Genomic DNA, 18233 nt, shown 5'->3' with positions numbered 1-18233 from the left:
GGGTGGAGGCTCTACCCTCCGGAACGTCAGCCCAGTGAGCAGAGCTCATAGCCCTCACCAAGGCGCTGATGCTGGGAGCTGGAAAATGGCTTAACATCTACACAGACAGCCGTTATGCATTTGCCACAGCTCATATTCATGGGGCAATTTATCAGGAGAGGGGGTTACTGACGGCAGAAGGACGGACTATAAAAATAAGCAGGAGATACTTAACCTGCTTACAGCCTTATGGCTTCCTGCCAAGCTAGCCATTATCCACTGCCAAGGGCACCAAAAAGCTGATAGCCCAGTAGCTAGAGGTAATCGAAAGGCTGACCAGGCAGCCAAGGTAGTAGCCCTTACTCCAGTCCCCACCATGACCATACAACTACCGGACCCGGGAGACCCAGTTTTACCAGACCAGCCGAAATACTCCCAGAAGGAGTTACAGAGGATCAAGAAACTCCCCATGGCCCAGGAGATAAAGGGATGGTGGTATACACCTAACAAGGAGCTCGTGCTGCCAGACCGGCTCGGAGTCTCAATATTAGAGCACGTGCATCGGTCTACTCACATGGGGGCCTGAAAATTAAAAGACTTAATCTCACATGCCAGAATCAAGATTCACCAACAGGACACTAAAATAGAGCAAGTTGTATCTGCCTGCAAGACCTGCCAACTCACCAACTCGAGAGCCACATCAAATAAAAAAGGAACCAGGCTCAGAGGCACCAGACCAGGAGCCCAATGGGAAGTCGACTTCACTGAAGTCAAACCAGGAAAGTATGGTTATAAATATCTTTTAGGGGGCGCCTGGGTGGCGCAGTTGGTTAAGCGTCCGACTTCAGCCAGGTCACGATCTCGCGGTCCGGGAGTTCGAGCCCTGCGTCAGGCTCTGGGCTGATGGCTCAGAGCCTGGAGCCTGTTTCTGATTCTGTGTCTCCCTCTCTCTCTGCCCCTCCCCCGTTCATGCTCTGTCTCTCTCTGTCCCAAAAATAAAATAAACGTTGAAAAAAAAATTAAAAAAAATATCTTTTAGTATATACAGACACCTTCTCTGGCTGGGTGGAGGCATACCCAACCAAGCATGAAACGGCTCAGATGGTGGCTAAGAAGCTACTAGAAGACATCTTACCCAGGTATGGTTTTCCTGCCATGGTAGGATCAGACAATGGACCAGCTTTTATCTCGCAGGTAACACAGGCAGTAGCCAAGGCGGTGGGGGCAAACTGGAAATTACATTGTGCTTATAGGCCCCAGAGCTCAGGACAGGTAGAAAGAATGAATAGAACCCTAAAAGAGACCCTTACCAAATTAACCATGGAGACTGGCAGGGACTGGGTGACTCTCCTACAGTACGCCCTTTACCGGGTTAGAAACACTCCTTACACTCTGGGTTTTACTCCCTATGAGATCATGTTTGGCAGACCACCCCCTGTTATTCCCAGCCTTCAAGCTGAACTTATTGCTGAGTTTAAAGATCAAGAACTTTTTCTTTCCTTGAGAGGGCTCCAGAGGGCGCACGAGGACATTTGGCTGCGCTTCCATGCCATCTATGAGGCTGGCCCGACCCCGACACCTCATCAGTACAGGCCGGGAGACTGGGTCTACGTCAAGAGGCACCACCGAGAGACCCTCGAGCTGCGCTGGAAGGGACCCTACATCGTGGTGTTGACAACCCCCACCACTCTCAAAGTAGACGGCATCACGACCTGGGTCCATCACACCCACGTTCGGCCAGTGGACACCTCCTTGATCCGGAAGGACTTCGTCACGTGATGGGCCATCAGTCGGGACCAACACAACTCGCTCAAGCTCAAGCTACAGCGCATTTGACCCACCTAATATTGGTAACTCTGTTAATTTTGCTTGTCATTGCTCATGCTGCCAGGAGTCCCCATGCCCCCCAAAACATCACCTGGCAGATCATAGACACCAGCTCGGGGACAATACTTAATCAGACCTCCCAGAGCCACCCCAGGGACACTTGCTTCCCAGAACTTTGCGTAAACCTCCAAACTCTGTTCCCCTTGTCACCATAAATGCAGCGGGTCCCATGATTGGGTCCCTAAGCTACATGACAAGGGGGGAATGAAAGGGCGGGCCTACGCCAGCTGACTCCATCTTGTTCTGTGTCCTTCACCTTGACCACACCTCCTCCCCTTGAGTAACCCCCCCTCACCTGCCTAACAGGACTCGGACCCTTCCCCAGTCAATCGGCTGAGGCCATAGCCATTACCTCACCAACTGCCCCTAGGCCCCAATAAAACCTTTGTCCTTTTGAAACTCGCTCTCTCTCCCTGGTATCTCACCGCTGCGTCGGTGCAGGTAGGGGATTGAGCTCGAGCTAGCTCGAATAAAGGCTCTTTTGCTTTTGCATCGGACTCGGCTCCCTGGTGGTCTTTGGGGATCACGAATTCTGGGCATAACAGTTTCATGGGAGGGTTGCCCATGTCCCTGAATGTGTGTATCTGTGTGTGCATGCGTGTGTGTGTGTGTGTGTGTGTGTGTGTGTGTGTGAGAGAGAGAGAGAGAGAGAGAGAGAGAGAGAGAGAGAGAGAGAGAGAGTTCCTCTGAGGGTGTCTATGTCTGCAGTGTGGGTCTGTGTGTGAGCCTGTCCACGAGCCCCATACCTGAGTCTTCAGAGGAGACTGTGCATGGTTCCATGCCTGTGTGTCTCTGTGCTTGTGGTGTCTGTTTCTTTCTCTGTGCATGTGTCCTTCTGTGCACCTCAGAAATGAGCAGCTGCAGAGGGGACCCTTCAAGAATGACTCCTGGGGTGGCTGAGCAAGACACAATATGTGCTTCCCCCAACCTCAGGCTCAGCTCCCTCTACCCATTTTTCTCTCATCTTCCCATATCCCACCTTGTGATTTAATCTGAGTCCCCAAGGATGGACGGAGCGAATGGTCAGCTCAGGATCACAGGCCAGCAGCTGGGAGAGCTGCAGATGGCAGCAGGAGGTTGGAACGTGTGTGTGTAGGGTGGGCGGGGGGGGGGGGGTTCTGGGCCCCTGGCAAGGCTGAGGGATTCCTGGGCCCTGAGAGGGGTGCAGGGGTTGGGGCCCCTATGAAGGGCTGAGGAACGGAGCTCCTGAGCACCATGGAAGAAATGCAGGACTGGGAACCCCTGGAAAGAGCTGGAGGAGTTCTGCAGGACTCATGAGTCCCCAAAGGGCAGAATCCTCACTCACCTGTGCTGGTGCAAGCTGGGGCCTGGAAGCAGTAGCAGCATCCAGGAACAGAAGAGGCAGCAGATCCATGGGATGGTGGATGGAGCAGTGAGCCACGATCGTGCAAACCCACCACTCTGGGCTGGCTGCCTTCAGTTCTTTCCCCCTTCCCAATCCACCTCAATAGCTCTGGCCCTGGCTTTACCCTCCATCAGGGCATGGGCAAGCCAGGCAGAGACGGACAACTGGGCCACAGGAATGATCCCCCTGACCTCTTTGTCCTAGTTTTTGTATGGGCATAAGGAGTCACCTAGGGACCTTGGAACCAGGAGGGAGAATCTGGCCCCAGAGTCTTCTCCAATGGGGTTAGGAAGAATTATGGAGGGACAGCATTTAGTGGCAGTTCATTCACAGAATAAAAGCACAACACAAGGTCACCTTGGCTGCAGATGACAGTGTTTTCTTACCCAGGCCACATTTGAGCACTTACCCGGGACTTGGAGGACTTAGATGCAAAAGAACTTAAAATTCAAAACTCTCAATAAATTTGGTATAAAGGGAATTTACTTCAACATAATAAAGGCCATTTATGACAAGCCCACAGAGAATATCACATTCAGTAGTCAAAGCTGAAAGCTTTTGCAATAAGATCAGGAACAAGACAAGGGTGTCCACTCTCACCACTTGTATTCAATGTAGTATTGGAAGCCCCACCACAGCAATCAGGCAAGAAAAAGAAATAAAAAGCTTCCAAATCAGGAAGGAATAAGTAAAATCACCCATTTGCAAATAACATGATCTTATTATATAGAGAAATCACAGAGGCTCCACCAGAAAAGAAAGAAAGAAAGAAAGAAAGAAAGAAAGAAAGAAAGAAAGAAAGAAAGAAAGAAAGAAAGAAAAAGGAAGGAAGGAAGGAAGGAACATAGTACATGCTGTTCCTACATTTACCAAGTCACTCTATTTTAAGGGCAAATCCTGGCAATATGCCATTCCATCCATTCCAAGGCTCTACAGTAGTTGCACTTAATCTGCTGTATGTACTGCAGAGTCAGTTGCTAGGGCTTATACCCAGGCTAGGGGTCAGCCTCTTGATTGCCAGGGGATGTCAGTGCATTATGGCCTTGAAGGAGAGGGACACACAAAGCTTTAGGAACTTAAGTTGTGCATGCCATACATGTTGGCATGAGGAAGCAGCACTGTCAGGCATGAGGAGATAGACTGGGGCAGAATATGCAGACCAGGACCCCCAGGTTCTCCCCTCTTTCACTGGGGTATGCTCCATTACAGGTACAGTGAATTTCCACAGGTCTGCCTTTCAGAAGAACAACAGGATCCCAGTAGAGATTGAGTAGATCCCCTTCACCCAGGGGTACAAAGTAACTCACCTATCCTATGGAACATCCCATGGCAAATTCCAGTAAAGAACACATTTTGGTGTTCTCAGAAGCATAGCATATTAATCCACAGTGAGAGTGGGGGCTGAAAGAGCGGACCTACGCCAGCCGACTCCATCTTGTTCTGTGTCCTCCACCTTGAGTGACTATGTCCCTGACATGACCCCCTTTCTGAGAAAATCACAGAAACCTCAGACCACGCCTCCTACCTTTGAGTAACCTCCCGCTCACCCGTTCAAAATTCCTGATCAAAACACGCCCGGCAACCTGCGTAATGGGACTCCAACCCTTCCCCAGCCAATCGGCTGAGGCCACAACCCTTCCCCAGCCAATCAGCTAAGGCCACAACCATTACCTCACCAACTGCCCCTAGACCCCTATAAAACCTTTGTGCTTTTGAAACTCGCTGGCTCTCTCCGGCATCTCACCGCTGCGTTGGTGCAGGTAGGGAATTGAGCTCGGGCTAGCTCGAATAAAGGCTCTTTGCTTTTGCATCAGACTCGGCTCCTTGGTGGTCTTTGGGGATCATGAATTCTGGGCATAACAGGGGCCATAACTATCTCCCTAGACTTCTATACCTTTATAATATTGGGTGGCTCAGCAGGGGTCCCCAGTCTGGCATATGGAGCCATGGACCATAATGTTTGATCATTCAAATGCCTTAAAGCCTGTGACAGCACATTAGTACACCGGGCCAAGGTGGTTTTCCCTGTTAATAATTTAATCTGCTGCTTTAATATTCCATTTTTCCTTTCTACCAACCGGTGCTTTATGGGCCAAGACTTGGAAAACAGTGAGGATCAAGTCAGGCTCTTGCAGGTGAGCCCAAATGTCCTGATACCATATCCTGATAACACAGGGTTTAGTTGTGATAATCTGCCCTTTGGCTTCCCAGTGTCAAAATTCTAGGTTAATCCCTTTAGAACAGTCTACCTGTCAGTGCAAATGGTTAATTACTAGAGCTCATGAGTGATCACCAGTGAAACCCCTCTGAGTTCAGCCAGTGACTGCTTCGCTTGTTCCTGTTTCCAACTAGATGGTGTCAGTATTGGGTTCAATAGCAACTTGAGTTCCTTTGTGTGGGTTTCCAAACTACACCTGTCTGTATATTAGGCATCAGAGGAAATTTCCCCCATTTCCTCTATAGGCCACAGAGGCCACAACACAAATAAGAGTGGGAGAATTTGAAAGATGTACATATTCTATAGGACCCAGTAGCACCCAAATTTCTGGAGACAGTGGGCTGTACACGGAAACTTATAAAACTTTGATGAAAAATTAATGAAGACAGAAACAAATGAAAAGATATCCTATGTTCATGAATCAGAAGAATTAATACCATTGAAATGTCCATAGTACCTGAAGCCATCTGTAGGTCAATGCAATCTCTATCAAGGTTCCAATGGCATTTTCACATAAGTAGAAAAAAAACAGCTCTAAAATTTGTATTGTTGCAGAAGTGAATAAAGTATGCCAAATATGGCTGATGGGGATAAAACAGACTCTGGTCTCTGGCTTGGAGACCCCTCCTCTGTGTTCTTCTTCCTTTATTTGCTGCTCACGGGAAAGCCCCCACAGATGTGGAAGGTGATGACTATAAATTACCCTCCCCACTTGCATTTGGCGCTCAGATTTTTGGAGAAACAGTCTCCTTTGAGCCCGCCAGTGTTAAACAAATCTCTCATCTACAAAGATCTCCGAGTGCTGCTTGGTTTTTCCTCCAGCATACCAGCCTGGTTCTGTAACAGTATGGAACCACAAAAGATTCCAAATAGCCAAATCAACTTGAGGAAGTATATAAAGCTAGAGGCATCATGCTTCCTGATTGAAATTGTATCGCAAAGTTACACAATCAAAACATTAGGGTACTGTCATAAAAAAAGACACAGAGGCCAACAAAATAAAAAGCCCCAAATAAACCCATGCATATGTGGTCAATTAATTTATAACAAAGAAGGCAAGAATATACAATGGGTAAAGGACAGTCTCTACCATAAACGGTGCTGGAAAACTGACTAGCTACATGCAGAAAGATGAAATTGAACTCACATTGATACTAGTCACAAAAATTAACTCAAAGTACTTAAATGTTGTACATGAAACTGTAAAACTCCTAGAAGAAAACCAACAGGAAAAGCCCCTTAATATTGGTCTTGACATTTTTTGGATGTGACACCAAAAGCACGAGCAATAAAAATTAAATAAACAAGTGGCACTACATGAAACTAAGAAGCATCTCACAGCAAAAAGAAATTGTCAACAAAATCAAATGTGAACCTACAGAACGAGAGGAAATATTTGCAAATCATATGTCCAATTAGGGGTTAATATCCAAAATATATAAAGAACTCCTATCACTCAGTAGCAGAACCCACAAATAATCCAGTTTAAAAATGGGCAAAGAACTTAGACATTTTCCCAAAGATGTTTCTAAAGACACACAATGGCCTACAGGTACATGAAAGGTGCTCCACATCACTAACATCAGGAAAGTGCAAATCAAAATCACAATGAGATATGGTCTCACACCTGTTAGGATTCTTATTATAAAAAAAGAGAAGTGATAACAAGTGTTGGTGAGAATGTACAGAAAAGGAAATCTTTGGGCACTGCTGGTAAGAATATAAATTAGTATGCCCACTATGGCAAACAATATGGAGGATCTTCCAAATATTGAAAATAGAACTACCAGGACACTTGGCTGACTCAGTCAGTGGAGCACGCAACTCTTGATCTCAGGGTCATGAGTTTGAGTCCTATGCTGGGTGTAGAGATGGCATAAACAAACAAACAAACAAACAAAACAAACAAACAAACTTAAACAAATAGAACTACCATATGATCCAGCAAACCCACTCTGGATGTACAAACAAATCTGTTTATTCTCTTGGGAAACAAAATCAATACCTCAAAGAGATATCCACCCCTACATGTTCACTGCAGCATTACTCAAAATAGCCAAGACATGAATGGATAAAGATGTGATGTGTGTGTGTGTGTATACACATGTATATGTGTGTGTGTGTGTGTGTTTTATATACATCATATGATATTTCACATGTCATATATATGATATATATATCATATATAATATGGATATATGATATATAATATGAATATCATATATGTGATGAAATGTTATTCAGCCATAACAAAGGAAATCCTCCTATATGTGACAACATGGATGGACCTTGAGTATATTGTGCTAAGTGAAATAAGTCAGACAGAGAAAGACAAGTCTTGTGTAATACCACTTATTTATGACTCTAAAAAAGTCATATTCACTCATAGAAACCAAGAGCAATTGGTGATTGCCAAGGGCTAGGGATGGAAAGATGTTGGTCAAAGTGCACAAACCTTCAAGTGTAAGATGAATAAGTTCTGGGGATTGTGCAGCATGGAGACAATGGTTAACAATACTGTACTCTGTATTTGAGAGTTGCTAATAGAGTAAGTATTTTTACCACCCCCAACCCGACATACACAAACAGGTAAAAATGTGAGGTGTTGAATGTATTGACCAACCTTACTGTGGTAATGTATATTTCACAATATATATGTGTACCAAAGCATCACATTGTACATCTTGAACCCACATAATGTAATTTGTCAATTATATCTCAATAAAGCAAGAAAAATTCAGGTCAAGCATCTAAGATCAAAGACTAGCAAGGATGGGGGGCAGATAATATAAGATCTCATAAGCCACAGGGTAATGACTTTGGGTTTTATTCCGAGAGAGCTGGAAGACAATGCAGAATTGTGAGTGGAAGAGTCAGATAGTCAAACTTTTAAAGGACCATTTTGGCTTCTCTGTTAAAAAAATAATAATAAAATTATGAGTCAAAGAGGGATAAAGCAGGAAACAATGAGAAGGCGGCTACAGTGCTCTAGATGAAGAATGATGGTAGCTTGGTCCAGGGTGGTAAATTCAGAGAGGATGAAAAGGAGTCCGATTTAGATATATTTTAAAGGTATGGCAAACAGTACCTGCTGACAGACTGGATATGAGGGTATGGTATAAAACAAAGTGGGGAGTCAAAAAAAACCCTCCAAGATATTAAAACCCAACACCTGGAAAAATAGAATTTATACATTGTAAAAACTTTTTTAAATCCTTATTTATTTTTGAGAGAGAGAGAAAGAGAGACAGAGTGTGGGTGGGACAGATTCAGAGAGATGGAGACACAGACTCCAAAGCAGGTGTCAGTCTCTGAGCTGTCAGCACAGTGACTGACGTGGGGCTTAAACTCATGGACCACGAGATCATGACCTGAGCTGAAGTCGGACGCCTAACTGCCTGAGCCACCCAGGTGCCCCAGAATTTATATTTACTATGGGAAGAGGACTTTGGAATGAGAAGGTTGTAACAGGATCACGATTTTGGTTTTGAATATAATGTGTTTGAGATGTTAGACATACAAGCAAGGGCATCAAGTGGAAAAATAGGAGATGGCAGTTCACAGGGAGGTCTAGGCTGGTGATTTAAATATGAGGGTCATCAGGGGAAAAGGTATTTAGGAGAGTAATAACAGCGAAAAGAAGAGATGTAAGGATTGAGACGTGGAGCCTCCAATATTTAGGGTTTGGGGAGACAACAGGAACCAGCAAAGAAAACACTGAGGAAGAAGAGACTTGATCGATTTTGTATATTGCAAGCCAAGTGATGATGCTGTATCAAGGAGAGTGTCTTAGTTCTGATTAATATAACAGAATACCACACATGGGTGGTTTATAAACAATACAAACTTATTTCTCAAAGTTCTGGAGTCTAGAAGTCCAAGATCAAGGAGCATCTTGTTCAGGTTCCGGTGAGAACTCTCTTCTGGGGTGCAGATTTCTTTTTGTATCCTCATGTGGCAGAAGCAGAGAAAAGAGGCAAGCTCTCTCATAACTCATTACAAGGGCACTAATCCCATCCCTAAGGACATCATCCTCATGACCGCATCTAATCCTAATTACTTCCCAAATGTCCCACCTCCTAACACCATCATATTGGGGAGTAGAGTTTTAACATATAAATTTAGGGTGGGACATAAACATTCAGTCCCTAACAGTGAACATTTGCATTGATCTAAATATTATTGATAGGTCAAGTAAGTTGAAGACCAAGAATAAAGAAAGAAGTCTAGTATTGCCCAAGGGACTTAGCAATATGGAGGTCTTTGGTGACGTTGAAAAAAAGAAGCCTAATTTGACTAGCTTCTAGAGGTCATGGATTAGAGAAACTGGAAAAAATGAATGTATCTCTGGTTTTGGCAGAAAAAGGGGAACAGACACATGGAATCGTATCTAAGAATGACCAATGGGATCAGGAGAGGAATATTTTTCTTAGGGGAAAAGCAATAACATGTTTATATGCTTTGGGGGATGATGCAGTCAAGAGGGGAAAATTGACCATGCCAAGGAGGTGAGAGTTGCCAACATCCTAAGGAAGGGGGAAAGAATTGAAGGTCGTGAATCTAATGGGATCTAATGTAAGGCTGGAGGGGCTGGCCTCAGGCAGGAGCATGGACAATTCCTCTCTAGGAGCAGCAAGATACACCTACTAACTAATTCTGCTTTTTAAGTAGAATAGAGAACAAAGGAATCAGCTGAGATGAATAATCAAGACTGATGTATTAGAGGGACACCTGGGTGGCTCAGTTGGTTAAGCAACCGACTGTGGCTCAGGTCATGCTCTCACGGTCCGTGGGTTCGAGCCCTGTGTCGGGCTGAGATGACAGCCCAGAGCCTGGAGTCTGCTTCAAATCCTGTGTCTTCCTCTCGTTTTGATCTTCTCCTGCTTGTGCTCTCTCTCTCTCATAAAAAAATGAATAAACATAAAAAATTTTAAAAAAGACTTATGTATTAGAGATTGGAGGAGTGAATGAAAGCTATGGAGCAGTCATGTAGGTGAGTAGACCAGAGAAACACAGTAGGATGGCAGGGCAGCACCACCACCTGTTTAATATTAGCACTTAGGAATTTCAAGGAGACCAAGCAGCTGGAAAAGACAGGGACAGAGGAGGCGAGAGCGAAGAGTTGGAAGGTTCGTTGAACAGTATAAAAACCCTATTAAGGATTTTATCCTCCAACGTACAAGATAAAGGGAAGGTAATCCTGCTTGTCAAGCAGGCAATGGCATAATTTAATTGGGCTTGCCAGAGAGAAAATTCTGGTTGGTAAGAACATGATGGGCTAAAAGTTTTTAGTGGAGATATGGGCTCTGTGGGACCTAAAACTCATTCTTATGACCAAAAAAATATATATATATTTTGCTCTATAAACCTAACCCAGTAAGGGAGGCGCCAAGATGGCAGAACAGCATGAAATTTTTTTTTTTTTTGCATTTTGCATCCATGAAATGCAGCCAGATCAACACTGAACCATCCTGCACACCTAGAAAACTTCTTTGAAGATTAATACAATGATCTGAACCTGAACCACAAAACTCAGCAGGTACACAGCACAGATAGGTGAACAGGGGAGAGAGAAGCTGCAGAGGGCTGGGAGCTGTTTTTGCTTGCAGAGAGAGGACAGAGATGGGGGAGAGTACGGGAAAAGCAGCCTCCTCAAAAGCAGCCAGAGAGAAAGTGGAAAGGTGGAAACAGTCGCAGGGACTGAACTATAGAGGGAGAAAGGAGGGGGCTTAAATTCCATTAAGACTCTATAAACAGGGGGAGTGCAGAGTCTGAAACTCCACAGCTCACTAACTGGCAGTGTTCTGGTGGGAAGGGTGAATCCCCAGGAGCAGAGTGGGGTCTGGAAGGTCCTCTGGCCACCAAAGGAGAAGCGGAAGGACATTTGGTAGAGGGTGTGTAGCCAACTGATACCAGCAGACCTCAGCAAACAACCACATTCACTGGTGCTGGAACAAGGTCATTGAGGGTGGAGTCTGGTACCAGGTGTGTGTTGTGATGTGCCATAATCCCTGAAATGCCACTGCTACAGGATCGGGTAAACTTTTTCTAGAGCAGGCTGGCACCCAGCTGCAGTTCTCGGCATTGGCAGTATCATGGTCCTGGGTGAGGCTGGAACCTGGGCATTGATCAGTGAGACCCTCCCCAGAGGATCTGAGCAGGTCAAAGCCGCAGTCCCTCAGAAGTGAGGGGTCAGGAAACACTGCCGCATTGGAGATAAAACTCAAGAGGGAGGTGGCACCTGGAAACTTGAAGGCTTGGTCATGGACAGTGTTAAGGTGGGGAGTAGACAGAAACCAGAGACAAAGGATGGGTGTAGGATTGCTGTTTGGGGAGGGAACAGAGTTCTGATACTAAAGACTGGGTAGCTGAGTGACACCATTTTCACCATTGCCGTGCATGTGCATATACACCAACAAGCACTACAGCATTCCACCCCAGTAATCTAAGCAGCACCATCTAGCGGAGAGCAGAGCTGTTACACTAAGCCATGCCTGACTGGGCCAAACTCACTGTTCAGGAACACCACAAATCTCTCTGCCTGCTTAGTTTATGGAATACAAAGTGCTTCATAGTTTGACTTCTAGGGGAAAGCAATGTAATTTCAGTCATATTTCAGTCTGTTTGCTGGTCCATCTATTCAGTTTTCTTTTTTTTAATTTCTTTTTTTTCTTGAATACAGAAAGAGAAAAATTTATTTTTATTATCAATTTTTATTAAAAATATTTTTCTGTATTTTTTCTGCTATATATTTTATTTTTTGTAGTTTTTTCAAATTCAATTTTACATCCCTCATTTCATTTTATTCTATTTCATGTATTCATTTTCTCAAATTTTCAAACGTTTTCCTTTTTCCCCCCATTTTTAATCTAATCTGTCAAGTTCCTTTCAATAGCCAGACCAGAACACACCTAGGATCTAGCATCATTTATTTGGTGTGTGTGTGTGTGTGTGTGTGTGTGTGTGTGTGTGTGTATGTATGTGTGCACGTATGTTGTTTTTAATTTTTAAATTTTAATTTATTACCTTATTCATTCCTTGTCTTCCTTCAAAATGACAAAATAGGAATTCACCCCAAAAGAAACAGCAGGAACAAACGACAGCCAGCAACATAATCAACACTGGAACAAGCAAGATGTCTGACCCAGAATTTAGAATCCCAATAATAAGAATACTAGCTGGGGCTGAAAACAGATTAGAATCCCTCTCTGAGGAGATAAAAGAAGTAAAAGCTAGTCAGGATGAAATAAAAAATGCTATAACTGAGATGCAATCTCGAATGGATGCCACGGCGGCAAGGATGGATAAGGCAGAGCAGGAAATCAGCAATAGAGAGGACAAACTTATGGAGAATACTGAAGCAGAAAAAAAAATGGACACTAAAGCAAAAGAGCACGATTTAAGAATTAGAGAAATCAGTGACTCATTAAAAAGGAATATCAGAATCATATTCTGGGCTCTCAGAAGATGAAAAGAGAGAAAAAGGGGTAGGAGGGTTATGTCAGGAAATCATAGCAGATAATTTTCCTTACCTGGGAAAAGGTACAGACATCAAAATCCAGGAAGCACAGAGGACTCCCATAAGATTCAACAAAAACCGACCAGTAAAAGGCATATCATAGTCTAATCCACAAAATACTGAGGCAAGGAAAGAATCATGAAAGCAGCAAGGGAAAAAAATCCTTAACCTACAAGGGAACACAGATCAGGTTTGCAGCAGACCTATCCACAGAGAATTGGCAGGCAAGATATATTCAATGTGCTGAATCAGAAAACTATGCAGCCAAGAATTCCTTATCCAGTAAGTCTGTCATTCAAAAAGAAGGAGAGATTAAAAGTTTCCCAGACAAGACCCATAACCAGCAAAGAAATTGAATTAGTAATCAAAAATTTACCAAAAAACAAGATCCCAGGGCCACATGGCTTTCCAGGGGAATTCTACCAAACATTTAAGTAAGAGTTAACACCTATGCTCTTGAAGCTGTCCCAAAAAAAGAAATGGAGGGAAAACTTCCAAACTCTTTCTATGGACCCAGCATTACCTTGATTCCAAAACCAGAAAAAGACCCACTAAAAAGGCGAAGTATAGACAAATTTTCATGACGAACATGGACACAAAAAATCTTCCACAAGATATTAGCCAACCAGATCCAGCAATACATTTAAACTGTATTCACCACGACCAAGTGGGATTTATACCTGGAATGCAAAGCTGGTTCAATATCTGCAAAACAATCAATGTGACTTATTATATCAATAAAGGAAAGGACAAGAACCACATGATCCTCTCAATAGATGCAGAAAAATAATTTGACAAAATACATCATCCTTTCTTGATAAAAACTCTCAAGAAAGTAGGGATAGAAAGATCATACCTCGAGATCATAAAAGACATATATGAAAGACCCAACGCTAATATCATCCTTAAAGGGGAAAAACTGAGATCTTTCCTCTTAAGGTCAGGAACAAGACAGGGATGCCCACTCTTGCCACTGTTATTCAACATAATATTGGAAGTCTTAGCCTCAGCAATCAGATAACACAAAGAAATAAAAGGCATCCAAATCGTCCAGGAGGAGCTCAAACTTTCACTCTTCATAGATGGCATGAAAGTCTATGTGGAAAACTCAAAAGATTCCACCAAAAAACTGCTAGAAATAATGCATGAATTCAGCAAAGTGGCAGGATATAAAATCAGTGCACAGAAACCAGTTGCATTCCTATACACCAACAACGAAGCAACAGAAAGAGAAATCACAGAATCTATACCATTTACAATTGCACCAAAAACCTTAAAATACCTAGGAATAAATCTAACCAAAGAGGTGAAAAATCTATACACTGAAATCTATAGAAAGCTTATGAAAGAAACTAAAGATGACAAACACACAAAAAAGAAAAATATTGCATGCTCCTGGATAGGAAGAACAAATATTGTTAAAATGTCGACACTACCCAGAGCAATCTACATATTCAATGCAATACCTATCAAAATAATACCAGCATTCTTCACAGAGCTATAAAAAACAATCCTACAATTTGTATGGAACCAGAAAAGACCCCGAATAGCCAAAGCAATCTTGAAAAAGAAAACCAAAGTAGGAGGCATCACAATCCTGGACTTCAAGCTGCATTACAAGGCTGTAATCACCAAGACAGTATGGTACTGGCACAATAACAGACACTCAGATCAATAGAAGAGAATACAAACACAGAAATGGACCCAAAAATGTATGGCCAACTAATCTTTGACAAAGAAGGAAAGAATATCCAATGGAATAAAGACAGTCTCCTCAGCAAGAGTGCTGGGAAACTGGACAGCGACATGCAGAAGAATGAATCTGGACCACTTTCTCACACTCAAAATGGATGAAAGACACTCAAGATGGATGAAAGACATAAATGTAAGATAGGAAGCCATCAAAATCCTTGAGGAGAAAGCAGGCTAAAACCTGTTTAATGTTGGCCTCCACAACTTCTTACTCAACACGTCTCTGGAGGCAAGGGAAACAAAAGCAAAAATGAACTATTAGGACCTCATCAAAATGAAAAGCTTCTGCACAGCGAAGGAAACAATCAGCAAAACTAAAAGGCAACCAACAGAATGGGAGAAGATATTTGCAAACGACATATCAGATAAAGGATTAGTATCCAAAATCTATAAAGAACTTATCCAACTAAACACCCCAAAAAACAAGTAATCCAGTGAAGAAATGGACAAAGACATGAACAAACACTTCTCCAAGGAAGACATCCAGAGGGCCAACAGACAAATGAAAAAATGCTCAACATCATTCATCATCAGGGAAATACAAATCAAAACCACAATGAGATACCCCTCACCCCTGTGCGAATGGCTAACATTAGCAACTCAGGCAACAACAGATGTTGGCAAGGAGGTGGAGAAAGAGGAGCTCTTGCCCTGCTGGTGGGAATGCAAACTGGCGCAGCCACTCTGGAAAACAGCAGGTAGGTTCCTCAAAAAATTAAAAAGAGGACAAACCTACAACCCAGCAGTTGCACTACTAGGTATTTATCCGAGTACAGATATGCTATTTCGAAGGGACAAGTGAACCCAAAGTTTCTAGTTGCACTATCAACAATAGCTAAAGCATGGAAAAAGCTCAAATGTCCATCAGTGGATGAATGGACAAAGAAGATATGGTATATATACATACATACATATATACACATATATACATATATACATGTAGACACATACATATATACATGGTATATATATGTATATATGTATATGTATACATATATATGTATGTAGATATACATACACAATGGAGTATTACTCAGCAAGCAAAAAGAATAAAATCTTGCCATTTGAAATTACATGGATGGAACTAGAGGGTATTAGGCTAAGTGAAATTAGTCAGAGAAAGACAAGTATCTTAGGACTTCACTCATATGAGGACTTTAAGATACAAAACATATGAACACAAGGGAAGGGAAAGAAAAATAATATAAACACAAGGAGGGGGAAAACATAAGAAACTCTTAAATGTGGAGAACAAACAGAGGGTGACTGGAGGGATTGTGGGAGGAGTGAAGTGCTAAATGGGTAAGGGGCATTAAGGAATCTACTGTTGAGATCATTGTTGCACATTATGCTAACTAACTTGGATGTAAATTAAAAAAAAAAATAGAGTAAAAAAAAAAACTAACCCAGTAAATAAAAGACTTCCCAACAGACTATTTTTTGAAAACCCTGAGTCAGTCATGAATCCCCACTGAGCTTTGTAACTAAGTGGCTTTCTTAATTTCCCTAGTTTCTCATAAATACGGACAATGTGCTCTGACACAAATCTGCTCTTGCCCCGCCTCAATGTTAGCAGAAAGAAAATATTCTCCTATAACTTGGCTTGTTAAAAAGAAAAGAAAAGATGAAAGAAAATTCACTTGAGATAAACCAACTATTTCTCATGATGGAAAATCTGCATGATTACTTTGGACATAATGTATTGCATTTGTTTCTGGCTGACTTTGCCTAAACTAGTGAAACTTTTTAAGTGACCAAATTTTACACATTTCACTTAGTCTCTCTCTCTCTCACACACACACACACACACACACACACACACACACACACACACACACAGACAAATAGCATGAAACAAAAGTGAATAGGATATAACATAAATGCAGTAAGGACATAAAAGATTAGTTTTCCTATAAAACGTAAAATAACTGCTTTGGCAACAGTTTTCCATTTGATAACTTCACAAGCAAACTTATGTTGACTTCCAATTTATTAACCATTTTTACAAATACTATTCTTAGTAACTCTAAATACAAATGGAGTTATGGTTCAGAAAGAGGGAAACATTTTTTTCTTTTTAGGAAATGAATCATGCTGAAAACTGAAAGGATATCAGTTTTGCAAAAGACAATTCAAACAGACAACACTGTTGGTATCTGAACCATCATTTCAGTAAAAGTACAGTCAGCGAGGCTGTATCCTTGACTCAAAATCATGTCCCATTTGTGGAGGGAATCCCAGAAACTCTCCTCCAACATGATGATTGTCATCCAGGAGCTGTAATTTTTTTTTTTATTGATGAAATGGAATGTTCAAACTATCTTTATCATGACTCCAGTCTCTGGATTTTTAACTCCAGCTCAGTTCTAAAATGGTCTTAATTCATTGCCTCGGGTTACTTATCTTAATCCTGAATACCCAAATAAAAGAGACCTTAAATTAATTTCTTGATCATTAAAGAAAATAGGTCTACCACGATGATATATACCAAACCTTACAAGCTAATATAGTATGCTTATCTCTTCCAAGTTACTAAAAGATTAATGCTTTTATTCAGCTTAATGGTCAACCTGATATATGATGGGTTCCTAGGGAAACAACAGTAATTTATGCTTGGAGTTTCAGGCTATTTCTTTGTTTTAATCAGCAGTCATTTTAAGTATGTTACTGTCTACACATATATTCTAGACCTATTTTCTATGTTTCAATTTATATTTGAGAGAGAGAGAGAGAGAGAGAGAGAGAACGAGTGAGCATGAGCCAGGGAGGGGAAGAGAGAGGGAGACAAAGAATCAGAATCAGGCTTCAGGCTCCAGGACCCAGCTGCCAGCACAGAGGTCAAAGTCATGAGCAGTGAGATCATGACCTGAGCTGAAGTCAGACGCTTAAACCAACTGAGCTACACAGATGCCCCTAGACCTATTGTAATTCGCAAATTAATATCGGACTCCAAAAGTATTGACTATTATCTAAGCCTTTAGCTCATTCACAAGGTGCATTTACTTTGAACAAAATTAATTTCAATAAGATGCCCTACTCTTCTATTTTGTAGGAGCTACACAGACATAGAAGCAGAAAGCCAACAGCTTCCTCATACACAATGTAAGAATCATCTCTACACCCCTGATACGAATTTAAAACAACCATTATATGGCCACTTGATCAACATTCATAAGGTCATGGCAATGGTTTGGAAATGCCAAATGAAGCCAGAGCTCAACACATGTAAGGAGTCACACCATGACCTATAGTATCTCCATCTACATGTCCAAATGACAACTATTAACAGCTGCTTTCCTGTCAATTTAATGATGGTACAACTTGCATGAATGCAAATATAACATACTTTTTAAAACAAAGCTCATTCTGAAATAGAAAATCTATGAAGAAAAATCCCAAGTTCTATTTCAAACAATCAGCTGCACCCAAAGAGAGAACAATACTCTCTTAACTATAAATAACTGACTTTCAAAGTCTACGATGGTTTTTCACCAAGAGAGCTCAGGCATGTT

General features: G+C 42.2%; 1 long non-coding RNA gene across 1 annotated transcript; it reads left to right on the top strand.

Annotated features, from left to right (window-relative positions):
• Positions 1 to 1013: 1013 nt before the first annotated feature.
• On the top strand, positions 1014 to 2363 carry LOC147572826 (uncharacterized). Its single transcript, XR_015245550.1, has 2 exons — positions 1014 to 1118; positions 1572 to 2363. It is a non-coding gene; the product is annotated as an uncharacterized LOC147572826 (long non-coding RNA).
• Positions 2364 to 18233: the final 15870 nt, after the last annotated feature.

The sequence above is a fragment of the Puma concolor genome, chromosome E3, assembly GCF_028749965.1.
Source record: "Puma concolor isolate L17-30 chromosome E3, mPumCon1.1.hap2, whole genome shotgun sequence".
Taxonomy (NCBI): domain Eukaryota; kingdom Metazoa; phylum Chordata; class Mammalia; order Carnivora; family Felidae; genus Puma; species Puma concolor.
Note: the sequence above shows the minus strand (reverse complement) of the source record. Positions and strands in the feature narration are given on the sequence as shown.